The sequence below is a fragment of the Lycorma delicatula genome, chromosome 12, assembly GCF_047948215.1.
Source record: "Lycorma delicatula isolate Av1 chromosome 12, ASM4794821v1, whole genome shotgun sequence".
NCBI lineage: Eukaryota > Metazoa > Arthropoda > Insecta > Hemiptera > Fulgoridae > Lycorma > Lycorma delicatula.
Genome location: NC_134466.1, coordinates 23,333,175 through 23,359,274, shown reverse-complemented (window position 1 = coordinate 23,359,274; position 26,100 = coordinate 23,333,175). Strand labels below are relative to the sequence as shown.

At 32.6% G+C, this 26,100-nt stretch overlaps 1 protein-coding gene and 1 long non-coding RNA gene across 2 annotated transcripts in view; both read left to right on the top strand.

Moving 5' to 3' along the window:
- Window positions 1-6,941, top strand: part of LOC142333075 (uncharacterized) — a 29,094-nt gene extending 22,153 nt beyond the window's left edge. The window contains exon 3 of the long non-coding RNA XR_012758512.1: window positions 6,790-6,941. This is a non-coding gene — a long non-coding RNA (uncharacterized LOC142333075). The remainder of the gene's footprint in view (window positions 1-6,789) is intronic.
- The window catches only part of LOC142333074 (methionine aminopeptidase 2-like), an 87,600-nt gene that overhangs the window by 36,193 nt on the left and 25,307 nt on the right, over window positions 1-26,100 (top strand).

The window sequence follows — 26,100 nt, the reverse complement described above, 5'->3', positions numbered from 1 at the left end:
TCTAGTGGTTAACTTGTCACAAATCAGCTGATTTCAAAGTTAAGAGTGTTAAATTTAAATCCTAGTAAACTCGGTTACTTTTGTATGGATTTGAATACTAGATTGTGGATACAAGTGTTCTTTGGTGGTTGGGTTTTAATTAACCACATCTCAGGAAGGGTCGACCTAAGACTGCAAACTACACTTCATTTACATTCATATATATCATCCTGATATAAATGAATCAGGATGATATATCCTGACTCAGGATATATATAGGTGGTTCCACTGTAATAAGGTGGAACCACCTTGCAATGGTTCCAGAGGCTAAACAGAAGAGAAAGAGAGAGTTAATTGAATCTGTGATATAAGTTGTAATCATCTACCTGTAAGGTAAAAATCTAGTATGTAAAAAACACAAATGATTCTTTGATTTGAAAAATGACTTGAACTTTTCACCAAGTTAAATGATTATGTCAAGGATGTTGGAAGTTTGTCAATTATGACAAATGAACAAAATATAGCAGAATAAAGTGAATTCTTAAACATAAAAGGGATTAATTTAGTGGTTGTTTTAACCTGTTCTTCAACAGGATGCTAAGTTTGAAAGCTAAACTGATTATTATTTTCACAACTCATCATGATTTTCATACTTGTCTGATATATGGCCCTTGCACCATGCATGATTCTTATTGCTTTATATTTTCAACAAAAAATTTTAGTTCTTTGTAGATCCAACTTCTTTTAATTTTTATCATTCTTGATCTTTTAGGCCTCTCTTCTTTTCACCTTCTGCTGATCCTTCTAGCAATGTTTTAGTCAATCCTTCTCCCCACGATATCTCTTGGACAATTAGGTTTCCTATTCTGAATTAAGCCTGTCCATAATCTATTCAAGATTCTAAATTTGTTCACTCTCCTCATTACTTTTTTATTTTCTGATTGATGCTCCTACTTCATCCTGTTACATTTGTACTTGATCTTTTACAGGAAGATTATGTGGTTTTCTATAAGATCAGTACAATTCTACTGTATACGTCTTCCACCATTTAAGTATATCCGTTTCCTTTTCCTTTTTTTTACACGTAGTTCATATTATCCATTTCTTTCTAAATGTTCTCTATGTGATAATTCATCTGCAAGACATTTCTCATTTGCTTTTTGAATTTTATTGATTCATTATTCAATTTCCTGTAGAACATCTCAACTTCTTCAACCTTGCTGTTTTTTTTTTTAATTGCCTTTTTTCTTACATTTTTAGCTCTAGAAGCTAGTTGGGACACTGGCTGCTAAATGTTTTGAGGCTCAGTAGCTGTTTGTGGCACAGACATTCAGTCTTAAGCTTTAAGGCGACCAAATGTGGTGGTGGTGGTGGTGGGGGAAATGCCAAGCAAACCAAATTCTCTCTTATCCAATTGATGCAATTTGTTCCACCCTCCATTTAGTTAATTTCTCAGCTCTTTTAACTAACTCCCTTTAATATTACTTTTATTACTACTTCCATAATTACAGTGCATTTGTCAAGTTACTGTGCACTGGAATTATGGGAGTGTAATAAACAAACTTTCTTAATTATTACTTTGCATGTTTATTTCATTATTTTAAAGTAATGGATATTACAATAACTGAAGTAGTTTATAAAAGGTGTTGAAAATGACCTCTTCAAACATTAATACAACGTTGCACATGTTTCAGTTTGTTTTCCTACACATTAACTAACTGATGTACTGGAATGTCTCGTATGCTGTTATTGTAGTTTTTAGTTTGTCAATTGTGTGTGTTCTGTTGCGATACACTGTTATTTTTACTGCCTCCATAGAAAGTAATATGGGGTAGTCTGACTAGGCAATTGTGCAGGCCAAAAACCCCTCAAAATGGTTTGTTTACCAATGATATTTCATAAAAAATCATTGACCTCTTAGCTGTGGCACTATCTTGTTGGGATAGCCATGATTAATTTCCACTTCTGTTAACTGATTAATGAAAGTTATTAAAACAGTTCAATAATGACCACTATCAACTGTATCTTCAAAAACAATTGAACTCGCAATGCGCATTCTGTTCACATCACACCAGTCTGCAATTTTTGCGTCATATAAAGATTGTTCATGCAATTCATAAGAGGTTAGTAGTCAACCACAGTTGTATATTTTGTAATTTAATATATCCTCCCAGTTGAAACCTCTCTTTCTGTAAAAAACCTAACCTTCAGTATACCTATGCAATTTTGGTCAATAAAATGTTTAAACTATTTACAATAATTTAGTATTTTGGCATGATCTGTTGGTTTCAGTTCTTGAATACACATTACTTTGTAGGAAAAGAGTTTCACATCTTTTCTTACACCTTTATGTGTGTTAGCATGTCTGATATCTTGCTGCTTCGCTAACTTACGCATTAGCTTTGATGGACTTTCTGCCATAGCATCTGAAATATCTGTTTGTTAATTTAGGTGGTCTTCCACTTTGATCAGCATCTTCAGCAGAGCCTGTTGTTCGAAATTTTTCGATAAGAGTTTGAAATGCATTGCATTTAGGAACAGCAAGTATCTGAAAACTTTTCAGAAAAATTGCGCTTCACTAATTCAGTATACTTGTCACCTTCTTGAAAGGCATGTTCAGTGTCTTTCGTGAAAAGCGTATTCCTATATTAAAAGAATCATTTCTTTTCTCACAACTGTTGATTCTGATAAACGAAACAACACAAAATGAAAAAAGGAATATTCAATAAATCACATCTAATGTCTTAGTTTATCACTGAGCAATACCCAATGAACCACGGGCAACCAACCTAACATAAAAAGACCAGAATGCACCACATGATCCTAAAATATAGAGTGACTTTTTGAACGCACTGTTATGATCACTATCAATAAAAGCACCTGGCAGTCTACATATCTGATTCATTGCATTTCTCAATTTCTCTTCTGAAAATAAATAGTCAGTTTTTTATCTGTTTTCATCTCCAGCAGATTTCTAAAAAACTACCAAAGAAGTTGGAGATTTTGAAATCTCCAGCCTTCTTTTGTAGGTTTTTTACTAGCCTTATATTATTACCATTATTATTAGTATATTTTGTAGTATTTGTTATCCTTCCTCCACTTTCATTACATGTTCTCAGTTGTTTCCTTTCGCTTGTTCATCCCTCCAAAGTACGTTTGGGTGCCTTACAGCACCAGTTTCCATATTATTATTCTATAACAATATTTATATTACTCTTCCATAATTTTCTCTTTCTCTTAATACAGTACTTCAATTGTACCATCTTCATATTGATTAGTTGGTATATAAACTTTTATTGAAAGCAGGTTCCTGGGTTTATTCTCATTCTGACTGCACTTTTCCTATCATTAGTAAAAACTATCCTAGTAAACTAAATTTCTTTTTTTTTAGAATTATTCCTACATCACTTCTACTTTTTTACTTCCTGAATTGTAACATCATCTTCTAATAACTTCATCCTTTCTCATTTCACTTTATTTACTCCAGTTCCATTACTTCTATGTTTACGTTCATCGCTCTTTTAAAATTTTCTAACTTCTTTGTTTGCAAAAATGTTTCTACATTTAATGTACCTGTACGTATTTCCTTTCCATCTTTTTCTGACTTCCAATTGCTGATGATTACGTAAACCAGGTTGATAAAACATAATATTTATAGTTATTAATTTTAATTCATTAAAAATGATCGCATTTAAAAGTTACACAAAAAAACATCAGGAAAAACATATCCTTATTTATAATTTGTTAAAAATTCCTTTTTGCGCTCTATAGTATATGTGATTTCTAATATTCTGGCTCTCACAAAGTGTTATTTTCTTGAAAACACTGCATAAACCACTCTAAATTCACATGTATTAGTGAGTATAAAAATCTTCAATAATTTAAAAAGGGAATATAATCTTTAACTTTCAGGCAAGTAATACAAAAAGTACATCGTAATATTAAATGCTATCATTGAATATTTATACTTCCTTCCTCTTCATCCACCAGTTGACCTTCATTAAATAGTTAATTCCTTTTTCCACGACCACTTTCAGTTCTCTTCAGTATCCTCTTTAAAACCTCCCTTATTATATACCCTAGCATCCGTTATGACTTATCAGCACTGTCCTTGCCACTTAACTGCAGTTTTAATTTATTGATCAGGCAAACACTGTTCTATTCACTGATAAACAATCACTGACAAAAAACATACTAAACGATCCGTTATCAATACTTTCTTTTGGAGCTATAATTTCTTAATCTCTTCCTACATGTTCTACAAGAAAGACCTTCTTGCCATGTATCTGGATAAAAGTCATTATGGGTTATTTAATTGTTATTTGAATAATTCAAACCACCATCTGAATTGCATATGAGAGATATACTAAATCTGTTACTTTAGCAGCTCCCAAACCATGCACATGGATATCAAGAGCCTCTTAAATTTTTTGACAGGAATTGTGCACAATAGATGTATAAGTAGCATCGTTCATGTTATAGTAAACCTTTTAAATATTAAGTTGCTTTCGTGTACTTTTATTTTCGAATTCATTAATGCGATCTTCTTTGAATTGAGTTCATTAATGCACTACGCTATTCTGTTATTATCCTGTTCCAGCATATTTACTAATACAACTGGTTTTGTTATTTTTTGTTTCCAATAACAGTTCTGAAGGACTGCGGGAGTTGTTTCTTTTCCCAGAATTTATTTATAATTCATACCGCATAGATAAATTGGTACCTATATTTAATTATAGCCTATATTTAAATATATACCTATATTTAATTATATATATTTTTTATGTATTGGTACCTATATTTAATAATTGGTAACATATATTTTATTACAATTCTTAATAGTCACAAATAAAATCAATAATTTTATTGTAATATCACATAAATGGAGGAATGAAAAAGTACTAAACTTTACCGACCAAATTCTAATTAATACGCTACTATATCTACATCAATGTTTATCGAGTGACAATGGATTAAAGAAAATTTGAAAATGTATCGACTGGTTTTTTGAAACAATAGGACACTGTGGTTCAATGTAACTACAAAACGTGATTTAAAGATCACCACAATTACGGCCTGTGAATAGCATTGGAAACTGTCGAACATATGAAAGGTTTGAAGGGAAAAAAGTTGAATTAGCATAAGAAGTACTTATTATTTCATTATTATTTAAGGACTTATACAGTCGGCACAAGTCAACGCAACAAGCAGCACCTGAATTAAACATTCCTCGTTCAATTACTCATAATGTGTTAAGGAACCTTTTAAAATTTGTTCTTGTCAAATAGTGCCACCAATCGCACAACAAGATAGGATTAATTGTAAGAATTCTGTTTGATTGTTTGATGATGACAATTATCTTAATTGAAATAACTCGATCTTATGAGGCTACTTTTCATTTACTTTTAAAGGTAAATAAAACATCAGATTCTGGGGTTCAGAAAACCCCCATTACAATGCTGAGTACATCAGGACAGTTTGAAAATTAATGTGCGACAAGTGACATTGGTGAGATTACTTCATTTTTCTTTTATGAACATTTACCTCGATATATCGGAAAGTTTTTCTTTTCCTCATCTACAACATTTACAACTTATATTCCAGCAATTTGGACCCTGCTACTGCCACGAGTATAACCGTTCAGTAATTAATAAGTGGTTAAACGGTCTGGTCAATTTGAAATATTATTTATTTGAATATAGCTTCAAATTTAATAATCTTAAAAATTAATAATGGTTTTTTCCAAAGTAAATAATTTTTATAAAATAAAATAAAAAATTAAAACAGCTGCAGGCTTTAGCTAAAATATTACAGCAGCTTTTTAACTTTATTCAACAAATAAATTTTTGGACTGAACAAATATACATCAGGATAGACAAATTTTAAAGTTATGGGGAAAACAAAAAGGTTTTGTGTTTTTGTTTTGAATTTTGACCATTTTCATATATAGGTGACTATATAAATAAAATAGTTTAATAAATGGTAAACTCTTTACACACAATATATTTAAATACTTTTACACAAAATATACACTGTAAATCATTACAAGCAAAACTTTTTTTGTAATGCTATTAACCATAAAGAGAAGGCTAATTAGATATTTCAGAACTTACATATGTGTGAATATTTTGATGTTGCAAACAGTACCTAAGACCAATACATTCAGGGTTTGAAGATGTAGGTTCTTTAAACTGATAACCACTGACGGTGAAGTTTAATATTTTGTATTGTAAAATATTTTTGTTTAAAAATACCTACAACTGAATAGTTTTATATATTAGAAATAAATAATTAAAGGATATTTACATAAACATAAATTAAGTTATTAAATAAGGCACCTAAAAAAAATAATAGTCATGGGAATTAATAAAATAAATAAATACTTTCTTTAAACAATCGGTGCATTTAATGTAATAATTTATGACTGCATACAACAAAGTTGTGTTTATAAAATACACACACACACACTATATATATATATATATATATATATATATATATATGTAAGTAATGTGTGTTTAATTAAGGACCCTACAGTCCTAGTTTGAGATACTACAACTACAAAGTATGTTAAAGAGTCACGGGTAGATCCATAGTCAAAGATGTACTGATCAAATCCCAAAAACCAGGATACATCAACTCAAGCTGATCCTCATAGTGTCCTTGGTTTGGATCTAACAGGCATCTGGCTGAACACTTGAACACTAGATTGAGAAGTTCTCACGTTGACCACAATACAAGCTCATTCAAAAATCTTATGCATTATTTATTTAATGTTTTGACCACCTCAAATATATGCTTTTTTTCTAGATACTAAGGAATCGGCTGAGGACTGGTTTGGGCTTCATGAAGAATTTTAGAACTACATAAACTGAATATAAACTACTTAACCAAACACTAAATGTAGCAGTATGTTTATTAAATACAGTTGCGAGATAAAGTTATCAAAGAAAATAGAGAAAGAAAATATAATCAAACTAGAATTAGTACTATTAAACAGTAGTCAGTACTTTGATATTTGAGATCAAAAGAGAATAAAATTTGTTCTTAATAAATAAGGGTTTAAAATATTACTTTAATACTACCATAAAATTAGATTTATGTAGTAACTTGTTATATTATTTTCTATCTCATTTAATACAAGAATCTTTTCAAGAAATTCTCATTCACTGTTTACAAAACATCTGATACCATTACTTTATTTATAAAAAATAAACCTCCGGGAACAGGATGGCAAGTGCAGTTGAATAATAACATAAGCAGTAGCCAGGATTTTCTCCAGGGGGAAAATATGAAAATGTTTTTTGTTAAAAAATGGTTTTATTTGAACATTTTAAAACGCCAAAAGTAATAATTGGAATGCTATTCGAAACTATCTAAATCATAACTCAGCACTACCCTATGAGAGTTCTGTGTTAATCCTGACAAAATTTCTTTCTCAAATTTATTTTTAGCTTCCAGAACACTCTTTTTATGCACACTTATCATGCAAAGACCGACAAGCCGATTTTCTGTCATTGCTGACTGGGAACCAAGTTTTTGTCCTGCATAAGGTGCTGAAGGATCATTCGATAGTAAATGTTGTGCAAGTGAGATAAGTAGGGTCCATTGTACGGATGGGTAGAACAATCGGGTTTCTTTAACTACTGCAACTAATACTACCTCCTTCAGTTCGGCATTTGGCACATTTTTTCCTTTCTATTGGTTCTACTAAAGTACAACTTCACCGAGGAAATCATTAGTAACAAAATAAGATCGGTCAGAATACTGACTTTTCCGTGTCAAGTCAAGTAAATTAACGAATTTCATTCCAAAACTGTCTTCCTTACTAAACTACGTATCATAGATAAAAAAAAAAATATATTTCATATGTTGTTCCCGAGTGACCCACTGTCATAATAAAATCACGGTAAACAAATTGAACAGTCGCCGAGCATTACTGATATATTCAACAAAGTGTTATTTTCTATTCAAACAGTTAACATCACATTAATATAGTTATATAAAATGCGTGATTATACTGAAATGATGTGGAGTTTGTTTTTAATAAAATGATATCGCTTTTCTTTTCCTGTTTAGCCTCCGGTAACTACCGTTTAGATAATTCTTCAGAGGATGATATGTGTGAGTGTAAATGAAGTGTAGTCTTGTACATTCTCAGTTCGACAATTCCTGAGATGTGTGGTTAATTGAAACCCGACCACCAAAGAACACCGTTATCCACGATCTAGTATTCAAATCCGTTTAAAAATAACTGGCTTTACTAGGACTTGAATGCTGGAACTCTCGGCTTCCAAATCAGCTGATTTCGGAAGACGCGTTAACCACTAGATCAACCCGGTGGGTAAAAAAAAAAAATGATATCACTGTCAGACACGTTTTTAACCTGTTTGATTACTGAAATAGCAATATATTTGTGGTAACGATTGTTAAAGTGTAAGTTATTCTGCTCGCTCCAGTTAAGAGCAGGCTTGGCTTTGACAGATAGTATATCTACATTTTTTAATATTTTTCATTTCCTGGCTATATACTTGAACTGTTTAGCTATAATAGCATACGAGTCATAACATTATTACAACTAATAATAACAGCATTTGGTGTTGCATTATATAATGCATGTGAATGTTTGATAATCTGGTTAAATGTTACTTCTCGGAGTTTTGGCAGATCACGACAATTTAAAAACAAAAAAAAATATCTATAATTTTAGCATTCAAAATTCTCAGAAAGATTTACATACACATGTATAAATGTTTTCTTTTATTTTATTTGTTTTACTTTTTTTTTGTTGATATCTTTAAATCGGAGGGAGGGATTTGGATGAAATTTGTGAGAATGGTTTTGTATATGGAGCATTGATGCCAATTCATTTTAGCACAGTAACTCAGGGTCGTGGAGAGATACGATCACCTTAAGTTCCGTTTCTCTAAATTTTACTCAAAGAGTAGAATGATTTTTATACATAAATATTCTTTACATTCATCTTCACATATTTCAATGTTCTATTTCAATTTCCTCCTTTTTTTTTTTTTTTTTTCTTGTCTTCAGTCATTTGACTGGTTTGATGCAGCTCTCCAAGATTTCCTATCTAGTGCTAGTCGTTTCATTTCAGTATACCCTCTACATCCTACATCCTCAACAATTTGTTTTACATACTCCAAACGTGGCCTGCCTACACAATTTTTCCTTTCTACCTGTCCTTCCAATATTAAAGCGACTATTCCAGGATGCCTTAGTATGTGGTCTATAAGTCTGTCTCTTCTTTTAACTATATTTTTCCAAATGCTACTTTCTTCATCTATTTGCCGCAATACCTCTTCATTTGTCACTTTATCCACCCATCTGATTTTTAACATTCTCCTATAGCACCGCATTTCAAAAGCTTCTAATCTTTTCTTCTCAGATACTCCGATCGTCCAAGTTTCACTTCCATATAAAGCGACACTCCAAACATACACTTTCAAAAATCTTTTCCTGACATTTAAATTCATTTTTGATGTAAACAAATTATATTTCTTACTGAAGGCTCGTTTAGGTTGTGCTATTCGGCATTTTATATCGCTCCTGCTTCGTCCATCTTTAGTAATTTTACTTCCCAAATAACAAAATTCTTCTACCTCCATAATCTTTTCTCCTCCTATTTTCACATTCAGCGGTCCATCTTTGTTATTTGTACTACATTTCATTACTTTTGTTTTGTTCTTGTTTATTTTCATGCGATAGTTTTTACGTAGGACTTCATCTATGCCGTTCATTGTTTCTTCTAAATCCTTTTTACTCTCGGCTAGAATTACTACATCATCAGCAAATCGTAGCATCTTTATCTTTTCACCTTGTACTGTTACTCCGAATCTAAATCGTTCTTTAACATCATTAACTGCTAGTTCCATGTAAAGATTAAAAAGTAACGGCGATAGGGAACATCCTTGTCGGACTTCCTTTCTTATGTTCTTCAATTGTTACTGTTGCTGTTTGGTTCCTGTACATGTTAGCAATTGTTCTTCTATCTCTGTATTTGAACCCTAATTTTTTTAAAATGCTGAACATTTTATTCCAGTCTACGCTATCGAAAGCTTTTTCTAGGTCTATTTGTAGTTAAATTTACACGCTGAAAGAGTGGTTTTACTGCAAAATATATAGCAAAACACGGCTTTGAGATGCGTCCAAAATTACAGCAAAGAACCAACTAAGAAATTGACGATTGAATCTGGACGTGTTTTTTCACGGGTTTATTCGAATATATTAAAGAACGGTTGCTTTCAATAATGAATGTGTGTTCACGTTAAATTTACATGTTGAAACAGTTGATTTAGTGACAAACATTCGTTGTAAAACATATGCTTGAGATGCTCCATGAGGTTTTACCTATTGTATTTTATTATATATACCGCTGATGACGTCATGGGGAATCCCGTTTCTTATAACATGACGTCAGCTGTCAATCGTTCTTTATATTGTTGATCTTTGACTCTAGAATAAAATATCGTATCGATTTATAGACTCGTATCAATTTCTATCTTATAGCCTTAATGATGGAATGGAACGGAATGAAATCGCACTTGTCCTAAATGTCACATAAGCTCATCAATGTTTATCCAGTAAACCGAATTATTTTCATCGATAAAATATTGAAAAAATTCTTTTTGTCAGTTTCGAAAACTCTAAATATTAGTATTTTTTTGAAGTAGATTCCAACCTTGCGGTTTTGATCCTAACAATTCAGCTTGATTTTTTGATAAGTTTAAGTCCCTAACCGAGTCGTTTAATTTACCTTGTGATATGAGATGCGGTATCGGAAGGTAATTCAAAATCAAAATCATTGTTGTCTTCTTCAGTACTGCCTGATTCTTCATCGCTGCTTTCAAAATATACATTCACAGGTGGCTCAGGAAATTGAATAATTTCACAGCGAGGCACAGGCCTAATTGCAGATTGCAATGAACGATATTTTACAGTACGTTTAGATTTTAGAAAGTAATGTTACGTAAAAAGTAGTGTTTTTTTACTTGATTTTTTTTGTTTAAATGATTTTTTTAAATAATGAATTTTATAAATTTAAAATTTCTCAAATAAAAGAATCGGTCAAAGATGATGCATTTAACTCGATGTTAAATAACGTAGAATGTGCAGCTTGGGCTTCATTTAAAGACGTTTGCAAAACTCTTCTCGGCAAATAAAAATTCGACAATAACCACAATATTGTTAATCAACTTGTTGCTTCGTACAGAGCTGTGGGATGTAATATGTCTTTGAAAATACATTTCCTCCACTCGCATCTGGATTTTTTCCCGGTCAACCTCGGAGACGTAAGTGACGAACACAGTGAACGTTTCCACCGAGACAATTTGGTGATGAAAAGCTGCTATAAATGGAAACGGAATGCTAACATGCTAGCCGATTACTGCTGGACGTTAAACATCACAAAAAAATCCGAATGGAATCTCTGCTTTGGAATTTAAGATGCGCTACGCAGAAAAAGGCGACGAGTTTCTTAATTCGATTGTTACCGGCATTGAAACGTGGATTTCGTATTACGTGCCAAGGAGAAAACGACAGTCAAGCGAATGGCGTCATCCTTAATCACCAACCAGACCGACAAAGGTCTGGTTCCAAATGAGATGATTTGGAAGTCGAGAGTTCCGGCGTTCAAGTCCTAGTAAAGCCAGATATTTTTACACGGATTTGAATACTAGATCGTGGATACCGGTGTTCTTTGACGGTCGGGTTTCAATTAACCACACATCTCAGGAACGGTCGAACTGAGAATGTACAAGACTACACTTCATTTACACTCATACATATCATCCTCGTTCATCCTCTGAAGAATTATCTAAACGGTAGTTACCGGAGGCTAAACAGGTAAAGAAAGAGAGACCGACAAAGGTCAAGCCACAGACATTTGTACTAAAATGATGGCCACAGTCTTTTGGGATCGGTTTGGCATAAAAGTGATCGATTTCATGCCGCGTGGAACGACTATAAATGCAGAAGCCTACTGCGAAACTCTACATAAGTTATGGCACGCCGTTCAAAATCGGCGACGTGGGCGGCTGACCGACGGCGTCTTCCTGCTGCACGATAATGCATGTCCACATCTTGCGGGTCTGACACGTAATTTACTGAGAACATTTGGATGGGAAATTTACGATGACCCACCATATAGTCGGGACTTACCTCCTTCTGATTACCATTCGTTTGGGAAATTGTAAGAATGTTTGAGCGGTAAGCGATTCGCGCGGGTGACGATGAACTTAAAAATGCAGTTAATCAGTGGCTAAATGGACCGGCGGCGGAAGAATACGACGAGGGTATAATGAAGCCGGTGTATCGCTACGATAAATGTCTTAATGCATGCGGCGATCGTATAGAGAAGTAGTATAAAGTATTTAGTTTAAGAGAAATAATAGATATTTATAATGTTTTCAGAATAAATTTTTTTGCGATGAAACGGCCTTTAGAGAAAACCTCTCTTATTGTATTTCTACGTACGGGTACCCCAACCGTATCTGTATATAAAATATGAAAAATATCTACGACAACCATTTTTAATAAAAGGAAAAACATTGAACTAAATCCGATCCAATTTCTGAACTCGTTCAAAAATCATCCAATTTTTGTGAAGAAATAAGTCTAATACAACTTTTTAATTTATTTATTAATCAGTTACATAAAAATGCACACACACACACACACACACACACACACACACACACACACACACACAGAGAGAGAGAGCTATGCACAGACACATATAAACTCACAAAAAAATTTAAGAGAAAGAATTTAGAAGTATTTGAGACATAACTCGATAGGCAAATGTTAAAAATCTTATGGACAAACAGAATCAATAATGAATGAGAATAGAACCCTCTGGAAGATTATTACAAAAATAAGAGACATACTAACTGGAAATACACTGTGACGTAGACGACCGCTGTGACGAATTAGACGTTTATAGCCGCTTACAATCGCAAATGAGAGCTTCAATAGCGGCCGGACAGGACAGAAACGAAGCAACTGACGGTCTCTGCACGGCTTGGCGTGACGGGTGGCGGGATTTGTGGACGCCTTCCGGTCATCCGTATTCCGATAGTAGAGCGCCTGGGTGATCATGCACGGTCTGTACATACGGTACGGCTTAGATCCGGCCACTGCTTGATAAGAGGGGAGGTTTGTTAGCGGGTGAGAGCCCCGCACTGCCGTTAGCCGGCCTGACGGCGGCTGGCAGACCTTTTTCCTCCCCCTACGGAAATATTACGAATAAATAAACATAAATAAGACAAAACAATAAAATAATCACGAATTAAAATAAAAAAATAATTATAGATCAAATTACAAAACCGAGAAGATTACACAAAAATAGAAAACCGAGCGTGCGTAATAATAAAACAAAAACCGTGTAACCGTAAGAAAAGATTCGAATTCAGTTTACATCTGCTAAAATAAAGGGTCCACCGATAGATCTAATAAAACCTTCACCGAAACCCGAACGATAATAATAATTAAAAGTTTTTTAAAAAACCGGAATTAACTGTTTTCCGTTGAACGCGTACATTAATATTTGTTTAATAATTTTTATTAATGCCTTCTGAATTGCGAATCGTTTTATAAATATTTGTTTTATTCGGTATCTTCATATCGTGTTTATATTTTAAATAATAAATACGGGCGTTAATGAGAGCTATTATTTATTTTGTAATTTAAATTTTGATTTTTATAATTCATATTATAATACGCGATCGGTATGTACCGATTAAAATAAAAGATTTATTAACTTATTTTTACGTGTACTTTTATCGTACAGTGTCGACGATTATAGAGATTTAAATAGCAGTTAAAAAAATATATGTATAACCTCACCGCTAAAAATTATGTTGTTTAATAAATTAGGATCTGCAGAAATATTGTTCACCGTAATTTTGTACGACTCAAATCTACGATGACAGTCATCTTCATTAAGTTCTTGCACCGGACGAATTTTAAAGCGTTTAAAATTTTCACTTTTTGATGTTCGAATCGCTGAATTTTAGCTAATGTTATGTTCTCGTGCTTCTATTCGAGTGGACGAATGAGGATTCTCAATAAATTCTTGCATAATTTCTAACGATTTGTTGCAGATTTAGGCCTCCCTGGTTTTCCCCTATTATTATTCTCCCTGTTTCTTCGAATCTTTTGATGATTTTTAACACCGGACCTTTTGAAATAGGGTTACGACTATTAAATGTCGGATTGAACGATTCGTAAACTTCATTATACGGCCTGACTATCACCAAAACCCCTCATCGTTAAAAGTACGACCTCTCTTATTCGTTAAGTGACATGTCGATAGCCAAAGAGAAGACCGGTTCGGTAAAAAAACAATTATAAAAAAGATGTAAATAACAAAATCGACTTACAAATGCGGTAAATTAAGACAAAATGGATTAGTTTTGTTATGAGAATTTATTACGATCTGTCGGCTAACAGTTTATTAATGAAACACTCGACGTGGAATATTACAGTACACTGAAGTAAGCTTCATTTTTGGTAAGAGACCATCCACGATCGGCTGATCGGCACGATTAGGTGAGATTTTTTTTTTTGTGTGTACTCGTTAAATCGGAACGAAGACAATTTAAAAAAAAAACTTTAATTTTTTAAAATTAAAATTTAACTTTTAAAATAAATTTTTATTTAAATCGGTTAATTTAATTTTATTATTTGAACTCGTTAAATTTAGTAATTTTTAAAGCCCAAACTTTACCCCGCCGGCATTTTGGGTACAGTTATCGAACCGACTTTTTATTTTATACCGTTTTTCTTTTCTTAAAGAGACCTTTAAAATGATTATCGCACAAAGGGTGTTACCGTTTAAAATAAGTGACCCTTCGGTCAAGGGGTTGAAATTTTGTTTCGCATCAAAAAAGTATAGTTGACGCATACCTTATTCTGAAAGTTACATTATTCTATCCGGAACGGTTTTAAAATTATCGATGCGTTTCCAGAATTTTGACCGGCTCTGTATAAATACTTACGGAATAAAAACGGTTAATTTATAATTTTTTAAAACGATTGAAGATACATTTTTTTTATTATATTGTAAAGAAATTTACATAACTAAATTAATATAGATAAGCGAAGAACAGTGTTTACTACAGCTGCGATGTATAAACGAATAAGTGCGTGTTAAAATTAGTATATATATAAAGATTCGTACGTTATATTATATTTTTCAGCATTATATATTTAAAACTCGTGGTTAAAAGTTTAAAAACAGATTCGCTTATAAAATATTTTGTATGAAATATCAGTCGTTTCGTTTCAATACTTCAAATTAATTATTAAAAAGGAGAAACAAAATTATAAATGCGTATATAAAAGCAGGCGCAAGAAAACAAAAATTTTTTCGTCTCGTACTTATTTATATATCTCGTATAATGTATTGTAAAATTCACGGATTCTATTAATTGTGATTATAAAAAATTAATCGTTTCTTTTATGCGGAAATGTAATACTAAAATTTCCCCTACACTCGTACGATATCTGTTATTATAGGCTAATTTAATACATCGATACTGCAAACGTAATATTTTTACCGTCGTCTATTAAATTATGAAATATTTTTGTAGGACATATGTACAAAGAAGTCAAAGAAAAGGTCGCGTAAACATCGGTTCAGAACACTTAGTTTTAATTTCATAGCTCTGCTATACGGTGAAAGTTACGGGGTATAACGATAAGTGAAAAAATGGGGTGCGGGTTTTATTTTCCGTTTCTTGATGTTTCATGAACCGGGAACCCCAAAACGCAAAACAAAAAAAAAGCGGAGGGTAATATTTGTGCGTATTTTATGTACCTATGTCGGGATATTTGATGCTTATTAACTTTTGAAAGGACGAACCGATTTTAATGAAATTTTGTAGTCGTGTATACGGGGCGATCTGTTGATAAAATTTTGGGGTCGATTTTCTCAATTTTTGCAAAGGTAATCCCACTTTATCGTTAAGCTCAGTTCATGTGCGCGCGCTTATTTTATCATTTTTTCCGAAAAATAAAAAACTGCGAGTTTTTCAAAAATACCGGAACGGGTTTTTATCGTCCGGAATGAAATCCCTAATAAAACGATATGTTACTTCCTTTAAATAATGGACCATCACAAATCCACGGATGGATGGAACAAAAGGCGTTCTAATATGGGCTCACAATTATGACGTTGACACCGGTTTCAGTGAAATTAGCGGTAAGTAAAAACCAGTGTTTATCTGCTTGGAATTTATTTATTCGATTTAAATTACCCGTACGGAATATTTTATGTATTTACTGTCTTTACCAAACGATTTAAGAAAATGTAAATTATATAATCTGCCTGTAATCGACTTTAAATTTTTTGATCGCGATCAGATATTATATTTATTTAATCGTTACGACATTCTCAACGATAGGAAATTTTCTAATTTTTCAAGTTTTCTCTAATTAAAATCAAAATTCGATAGATTTAACTGGTATTATTCGATAGAAAACTAGTCGAAACTAATCAGTTAGCGCTGGTCGGTTCATTTCCTGAGAATTTTACTGAAATTTTTAACCGTCGGTAAATCTTTACGTATATTATGAAATCGATTTACATCCCTTCCTGTGTATTTTCAGAGTATACTGACAGAAAACAAAGAAAAATTAACCTTTGACAAGTTTTGATGTAATATCTTCCGTAAATCTTTTTAATGTTTCCTTACTCTCTGAACTCGCGACCGGGATGTTTTACACGTATCTGCTCTTCTTCTTCGCATTTTTTGAATAGAATTTATATAAAAATCATCATTCCCTGATCTTTTCCAAATCTATCTGCTTCTTTTTTCTTAAAAAATGTTCTATAAAAACAAGAAAAATAAAAAGTAGCTCCAGCGAAAAATAATTCTACATAGAAACGACGACTGAAATATTTTTATATGTTATTATTTCCCGAAGAATATAGTAAAATTACGTATATTAAAGGGGAAAGTATGATCGTGTCAAAAATTGGGTAACGGGTTGTTTACAAATATTTACGTTTTACGATCCGACTAGTTCATCTAGACCAAACAAAAATATACGAGGTGCGACAATAAAGTAATGAGACTGATTTTTCTTTGCAAGATGTGGCAACCCTGCAGCTTGCATAAGCACACCATCTTTGGCCTCGGTCTATAAGCTACTTCTAGTCCAAGCGGCATATTGATGCGACTGCTCGGTCGTGAGTTGTGCTGTAATAAGTGAACACGTGTTTGTGTCTCTCGTCACAGAAATGAAACCGCAAAATATTGCGCAACGGTTACCGCCATTTTGACTCTTGGAAATAGAAAAATGTCGCACGGAGCGATATCTGGTGAATAAGGTAGCTGTGGTAGTACTGAAATTTGTTTTGAGGTTAAAAATTGCTGTACTGAAAGAGCAGTATGGGATGGCGCATTATCGTGATGAATAATCCAATTATCAGCGATGTCGGCACGGACACGAAGAACTCGTTTACGAAGTCTTTCTAAAATTTCTTTGTAGAAATATCGGTTAACTGTTTCTCCAGAAGGCACCCGCTCCTTATGAACAATTCCCTTGGAATCGAAGAAGCACACAAGCGTGCGTTTCACTTTTGACTTTGCCATGCGAGCTTTTTTTTGTCTGGGTGATCCCTTTGAGCACCGTTGCGAACTTTGGCGTTTTGTCTCTGGATCGTATTGAAAAAACCAACCTTCATCGCCAGTGATAACACGGCTCAACAAATTTGGATCGATTTCAATTTGCTCTAACAGATCGGCTGCCACATTTTTCCGTGTTTCTCGCTGTCGTTGTGTGAGATTTTTGGGGATCATTTTTGCACAAATCTTTCTCGTACCAAGATCTTCAGTTAATATTAGACGAATCGTTTCTCGATCGATGTTGAGTTCTGCGATCATTTTCACGAATAATCTTCGATCAGATCGTACGATTTCACGCACCCTGGTCGAGTTGACGTCTGTCCGTGAGGTTGATGGTCGTCCACTGCGGTCTTCATCTTCAACATTCGTTCTGTCTTCGCTAAAAATTTTATGCCGTCGAAAAACTTGAGCTCTTCACATAATCTCCTCTCCAAAAGCCTTCTGAAGCTTACCGTAAGTTGTCGTCGCGTTTTCATCCGATTTAACGCAAAAATAAATGGTGTACCGTCGCGCAATATTTTGCGGTTTCATTTCTGTGACGAGAGACACAAACATGTGTTCACTTATTACAGCACAACTCACGACCGAGCAGTTGCATCAATATGCCGCTTGGACTAGAAGTAGCTTATAGACCGAGGTCAAAAATGGTGTGCCTACGCAAGCTGCAGGGTTGCCACATCTTGCAAAAAAAAATCAGTCTCATTACTTTATTGTCGCACCTCGTACATACACATATATAATTGCGCGTTTATGTAAGTTTGTGTGTTGCACTGTTTTTGTTCTTATATTTCAGGATTCACCGAAAGACTTTATTAATATTTGGCCAAAATATTTCTATATACGAGGCATTTATCTTTTTTTTCAAAATTTATTGTGGTGGGATATCATGAAAAACCCCATTTACATTTCTTTTAAAGGTATTTTACAGAAAATTTGATTAAAGCGACTTTGTTAACTTCAATGCGTATATGAATAACGTCAACAATATTTTTTCACAAAAACGAACCCCCATCTCTTAAAAATGAAATGTATATTTTTTATTATTTCGTTCTATTTCGGTTCAAATAGTTTTCTTGAAAGTTTATTCTTCATATAAGCAGCAATCTGTCGAGAATTTTTTTTAAATTATTGATCCTGGACTTAAAATGCTGAAAACTTTCTTTTTCTTATTTCAACTTTTATCGAAGGGAATGTTAGAGTTATAAAAATCTCTACTCAAGAAAATTTGTTAAACTTAACGATATGTGAACATTATTTGAAAAAATCTGATGTGGACACCACATGACTTCCTTATACGCCCATTAAATTCCATATATTTTTTATTTATATTATTTTTTTTTTGTATCGAATTATTTATTGTATTTTTTTTTTATAATCGGACGTTAATAATCGTTAATAGATCAATATATTTAAATTAAAAAAAAAAGTTCAAACGAAAGGAAATGAAGTCGGATTCGAACCGATTTGCCTTCCCCTTGTAAGAACCAAATATTTCATTATTCAACGAATTTTTATTATTAACATTTTATTCGGGTTATAACTCTGGAACCGATGAAAATAAGTACCGCTTGTGATATATTGTTGAAAATCTCCAAAAGAAAAAGTCCAAAATCCAAATATTTTGGATTCTGGGATTTTTAGGACACTTTTTCCAGCCGATAGCAATCAAAAGGGGAGGTGCACAACTACATGTTACAACAGTCCTAAATCCAAAATGTCAACATCCAAGGGCTAATCGTTTTTATTTATGCGGGATATACGTACGTACGTACGTACAGACGTCACGCTGAAACTAGTCAAAATGGATTCAGGGATGGACAAAATGGATATTTCCGTTGAAATTTGAAAACCAAAATTTTTCGCGATTACAATAATACGAAGTAAATATATTTCTTAAAATTTACTACTCTCTGGTCGAATAATTGCACTAAAAGGGAAGTACGCTGATCGTGTCGAAAATCCAATAACGAGGTTTTTTTGCAAATATTTACGTTTTAGGACCAAATTTGTTCGTGTAGACAACATTCAATATATATATATATATATATATATATATATATATATATATGTGTGTGTATTTGTCGCACTGCTTTTGGCCTTACACCTTGGAATTAACTAAACCGATTTTTCTTAAATTATTTCCTCAAATATTTCTAAACAAAGGTCAATCGAGCGAAATCGACTCGTGTGACATTCGCGATGAGAAGAGGTGACTAGATGGAGGCTACTTCCCGCAAGCCGAAAGCGTACGTAATTGTGTATTCATGTAGAGCCTCCTCTGACACGGAGAAGTTTCATATTAAGGAAAAGAGGGAACCACTAGATATCAGATTTAAGGAGCTGTATCGGTTATTTGGCAAAAAACCGCAATTATCCCTATCAAACAAGCTGCTTCTGCACAAAGTAATTCTATAACCGATTTGAACGTACGGAAAAATCCAACTCTGGGTACAGCAATATAGAGATTATTCAGAGTTTTCAGAATAAATTTGTGAGATCTATTGCACAGTCGCCACGGTTCGTATGGAACAACAAAATTTACGAGTATTTAAGGTTACCGGGCGTTCGTGAGGAAGTCGATTTTCTTCCCCGTACGGAAAACAGGGAAGATTTCTTAGATAAAGGGGAAGATGTAAGACGGTTAAAGGGGGTTCATGTATCGGATCTGGAACCTAACCGTGATACTCAGGACGAGGTCTCTCTTCTCGAATGATTTCTAATGTTATTAGTTCCTACGATACTACTTTTATTTTTAATTTATATTTCTAGTATCGGATATTTCTGCGATTTCTCGTTCGTTACCGGCAGGACTTTTTCATGTCCTGCCGGTAACGAACAGGACTTTCCTTGTGATATTTCAAGGGAAACTCCCTTATATCTTGATTATTGTCACGAAATTTACTTACGGTTTCTAATCAACGAAACCGATTGTAATTTTAATTTGAGATATATAAATAAATTCAATATACGGGGGCGTGGATCGTGTTTATCATCGTGTTAATTTAGATCGTGTTAATTTCAAAATTTGTTAAGGAAGCGGGGGGGATATCGCAAAGAAACCTGTTTTGATTTTCTTCAGATACGTTTTAGAGAAAACTTTATTAAATACTAAAGCGAATCGGTTACTTATAACAAATAAATAATTCCAAAAAATTAACAAAAAATCAATCTCCACCTTTAAAAATCGAAATATATGTTATTTTTGTTGAATCTCCTGTAGGTTTGAATATTTTTCAAAATCTTTTATACTTCGTGTAAAGTTTATTTTCCGTATAGAGCTATCAAAAAATGCGTGTTGATTTTTTAAAAATTATACACCCCGATGTAAAACGCAGAAAAGTCTTTTCAAAAATGTTGTTTTTCTTATTTTAACCTTTATCGAAAGGGGCGTTAGATTTAGAGAAAGCATTACTAAAGCAAAAAAAGTTAAGGTTAACTTTTTTTATCGGAATATTTTTTGTAAAATTTCTCTTATGTATTATACGTTAAAAACTTCTTGTTTTATAATCGTATGACTTTTCTTATATCGTATTTAAAAATTAATCTTTATAAATTTTTATTTATTTATCGGTCGCAAATTAAAAAAAGTATAAACTTGAAGAACATATAAACGTTTAAAAGTTAGCATTAAGCGTACAAAGCGTTAGTCTTTCATTTTAAAGCTGTAATTTTTTATGTTGTAATAGACGAAAAAAATTTCTTGTAAGAGTAAATTTATAATTTTACATTAAACTGTAACCTGTAACGTCTTTTTAAAAATATTTTAAAAAACGTTTTCTAACGTGGCAGTACAGTTTTGTTACTCACCCGTCGTGTTTGATTCATAATAAACGCCCAGCAAAAACTACTAAAGATAAATCGATGAAAATTCGTATACACGTTCTTCTTAAAGTATAAGTGCACACTAAGAAAGAATTTTTTGAAATTGTGAGTCTAAAGACTTAAAATGGAGTAACAGTTAAATTTACTTTTTTCTTTTTTTAATTTCTCTAGAATTTTTAGATTTTTGAAATTCGAACTTAAAAGAAGTTAAGAAAGGGAAAAGTATCGAGCGATGATCTCAAATTTTTCCAAACTTTTAACGATTTTAAGAAAGAAAAAAAGAAGAGTTATGAGGGCACAGAGATTTTCTGCGCGCCGATTACAGACGGAAGATTAAGATGGTTATACGTTTGAAGAATGGATGAAGTTACAACGGTTAAAAAGATACGGTGAAAATGGCGTATCGGCGCAATTTCCCTGAGAACATTTCATATGAGCCGAAAAGGTCAGGTGAAGGACTCGAGGAAAGAGAGTGCCGAAGAACAGATGAAGATAAAGACAGCTTTTTGACGAGGCAAAAACCTACTAGGGTTTGAATGGCCGTAGAAGTAGAAAACAAGAAAGTCTATTTCTTAAACCTGGGAAATGAATTTTAAGAAAATGTTTTCTAAAAATATTCGTATATAGGTCGAGCGTAAAATATTTAGTTTCTTAAGTAAAGCTTTTTTCGTATTTAATACCTCGTTAAACATTCGAAAACGTTTATGCATTTTAAGTCTGGAGACTGTAATTTTCAAAACATTGTAGAAATTTCTCGACGGCTCTATTTAGAATGTATAAAAAGAAAGATTTTCCAAAAATATTTAAACCGAAAGAGGTATTTTCAGTTTTACGAGTCGGGGGTTGTCCGTTTTAGAAAAACGTTTTATATTATTTTTATGTGTATTGCAGATAACAGATTTGCTTTAATAAAGTTTTCTCTAAAATGCCTCCGAAGAAAATCGAAATTGGATTTTTCGCGATATCACTCTACTCTCTGAACGAATCGAAAACAAAATTAATACAACATATATAGAAATATTTAAGCCAAATTTGAAAAAAATCTGTTCCGTCAATCCTGAGATATAAGGCCAAAAGCCGTGCGATACAAATACGTACGCGCTTACAAATATATTCTTGATGAACCGATTGAACGCTTAAACGTAAACATTAAAAAAGAAAAACACGATACCTGATTTTTGATACGGATGACCGTACTTTCTCCTTCAATATAATTATTCTAGATATATTCGACGGAAAAGTAAACGATAAAGTTTTTATATCAAATTTTGTTAAAATTTTCAAAAATGTATATAAACCTATCAAATTTTACCGTAACTGTCGTTTTAAAGATTTTATTTAATTCTTCGAACAGAAATTAAAGCGAAATTTTTCACAAGCCTAAACTCAAAAATGAGGCGTTTTCAAATACTCGATAAGCATAGTAATTAATCGGGTCAAATTTAATACAACGGGGTTTTAACAGATCTTCACGTCTCATGATAACCGCCGCTAAAAAAAATTATACGATTTTAGCATCAAAAAATTCCACAAAGATGTACAAAGATATGTACGCGTCTCCAAATTAGAATATTCTCTGAAATTTGTTTCTTAATTTTTTTTTTAATTTGTTATATTTGTTGCGATAGGGATAAAATAAATAACGCGTTAAAATTTCCAGTAAAGTGTAATTACATTACGATCGATTAAGAATTGATTAAACAAATTTATTTTGTTTGCTAACCGGTTTCAAGCGATTTCCAATTCAAGAATTAATTTGTTTGGAATAAATCTTTTATCTTTTAATTTCATTTTTATTTGATCGACTGCATTTTCTCGATTTGTCGAATAATTGTTGAAAAGTTTCATAATAACATCCGATAAATTAGTTAAATCGCCTTCAGTGCACTCACCGTTTATATACGGTACAATTAAATTAAGCGCCTCTGCTACATTTACTAGATCGTGTGTTGACTTTATTTTATTTATAAAACTTTCCAACATTTCTTTATTAAAATTTACTTTTATCGCAGTTTTTATTAAATCATCTCTAAACGCTGCCTGTGGAATTGTACCTTGAACTGAATCGACCAAAAAATTTAGCATGTCGTTCAAATTCCACAAACAATACGGATCGCTAAACAAATCGATTAATCTTTCGTTTATAATTAATGAAAAAATTTCAAATAGTTTTTTTTTTTGTTTCATCTACGTCTGAGGTTAATCCGGTACAATAATGCTCAAAAATAATATGCGAAGTATTCTCCGGTAGTTCTCTGAAAAAAAGCGCGATAATCTGTTTGAATTGCTGGGTCCAGTTGGTTCCACTCAAATCCGCTAAGCGTCGCCATGTTCGTACAGATCAGCTGATTACAACGCAGTTTTTTGATTGCAAATATCATTATTGGTTGCTTAGCTGCACGGTTGTTTGTGAAGTGTGTTTTTTTCGTTGGCGGATTTTAGAATGAGTGACTTGAACGAGCAAAGAGTTGCTGTGAAATTTTGTGTTAAACTTGGAAAATCTGCGAGCTAAACTTTTGGTATGCTCAAGATGGCTTACGGCAACATTGCTATGAAGTGTGCGACATGTATTAAGTGGCATGGATGTTTTAAAGATGGTCGTCAATCGATTGAAGACGATCAGCGTTTTGGACGTCCTTCCACATCAACTGACGACTTACATGTAGACAAAATCAACACCCTGGTTCGGGCAAATCGATGTCTGACTATCAGAGAGCTTGCTGAAGTGTGTGGGGATATCAGTTGGATCATGTTACGAGATTTCGAGATCATTTTACGAGAGTGATTACTGGTTTTTTCATCACGACAACTCTCCAGCCCTCAGAACTCGTGAGTTTTTGGTCAAACACTCGATCACTGTTCTTTCCCACCCACCCTACTCACCTGACCTCGCTTCTTGTGACTTCTTGTTCTCCAAACTCAAAAGACCTTTGAAAGGAAGAAGATTTGAGACGATTCCTGAGATTGAGGCAAATGCGACAAAGGAACTGAAGAACATCACAAAAGAAGCATTCCAGGACTGTTTCCAAAAGTGGAAAGACCGTTGGGATATGTGTGTGCATCAGGGAGGAGAGTACTTTGAAGGGCACCCAGACAAGTAACTTCTAAATAAAGTACATTTTGTTTTATGACATGGGTCTACATATTTTTTGAACAGATCTCGTCTATGTGTATGTATATATATATAAAACCTGGCAAAGAAATGCATATCCTGCCAGCTTGCCAATCAAGTCATGATTATCAAAATAAAAGATTTAATCATCAAAATTCGAAAATTTTGAATTAAAAAAATTTTGATTTTAGGGGCTTCCTTATTTTGTGGGGAAAAGTTATTTATAAAAAAGTGTTTCCTAACAGAAAAAATTAATTAAAAAAAAATTGTTAAAAAATATTGAGAAAATAAAGTATATCTTTTATGAAAGTAATGAAAAATTGATTCTAAGTGAAGAAAAAATACAGAAAATTTCTTTTAATAAAAATTAAGAGTTAGATCCAAAAAATAGAATATTTATATTTTATAGGAGGGAATAAATTCTTAAAAAGACTTTTAAAAATATTCATATATAGGATAAGCTTAAATTTGTAAAGTTTTCTCTAAATAATAATTGCTTTAATACAGGCTGAAGTAAGAAAGAAAATTCTCAAAAAAGTTTGCATTTTGGGTCCAGGGTCTGTAATTTAAAAATTCGTAGACATTTCATAATAGCTATATGAAGTATAAACTTTCAAAAAATTCTAGGAAAATGTTTAAACCAAAGGAAATAGTACAAAGGAACAAAACATAAATCATTGTTAATAGGTGGAGATTTGAAAAATATCATCTCATCTCTTTGAGTTCCCTCAAAAAATCAACAAACTATCAAGATACAGAAATTGGCTGTTTGGTGTATACTAGTACGAATAATGTAGATCCATATTTAGAAAGTTGAAAAGGTTTATTGATCTTTATGTTTATGTTTATGAATGTACAATCGATACTAAAAAGAATGCTGGTTAAAAAAAAAACAAATAATATCCATGTTTAAAAACTCAACACATGTAACTCAAAACACAATACTTTGGCTTCTGAAAAAGGGTTTTGTTAGGCTTTAATAAATTAGTGAACCATTCTGAAAAAATGTTTTCACAAATTTATTGAAAATACAATTATACAATTTTCTTTTACAGAAATAATATTACTCTTCAATTGAATTCTTAAATAATAATTAATTAAAAATTAAAAAAGCGTGAATTTTCTGTAGCTTGTTAAACATGTACATAAATACATGCTCATATAATTTTAATTAACATCTGAATTGTGAATTAAACAATTAATACCAAATCACATTTATTTTTTAATTGTGTATTTATGGTTTTATCAAGGTTTTTATCACAGTATCCCTTTATCCATTCAGGCAAATGCCTGGAACATTCCTTTTTTTCTTTTAGCTGTGAATTGAATATCTATACATTTCTTATGTTATAATAGGTAAATTCAATAAAATTACTTCATCTTTTACAATTTTTCACAGTAATTTCCACAACACAAACACCTTTCAAAACCAGTCTTCAAAGAAACCCTGCCATATTCTGTTGGAAATCTGGACACACTCATCACCTCAAGCCCTTAGGAAGTTTTTATCGCTTGTAATGCAAAATGCCTCCCTTTCAG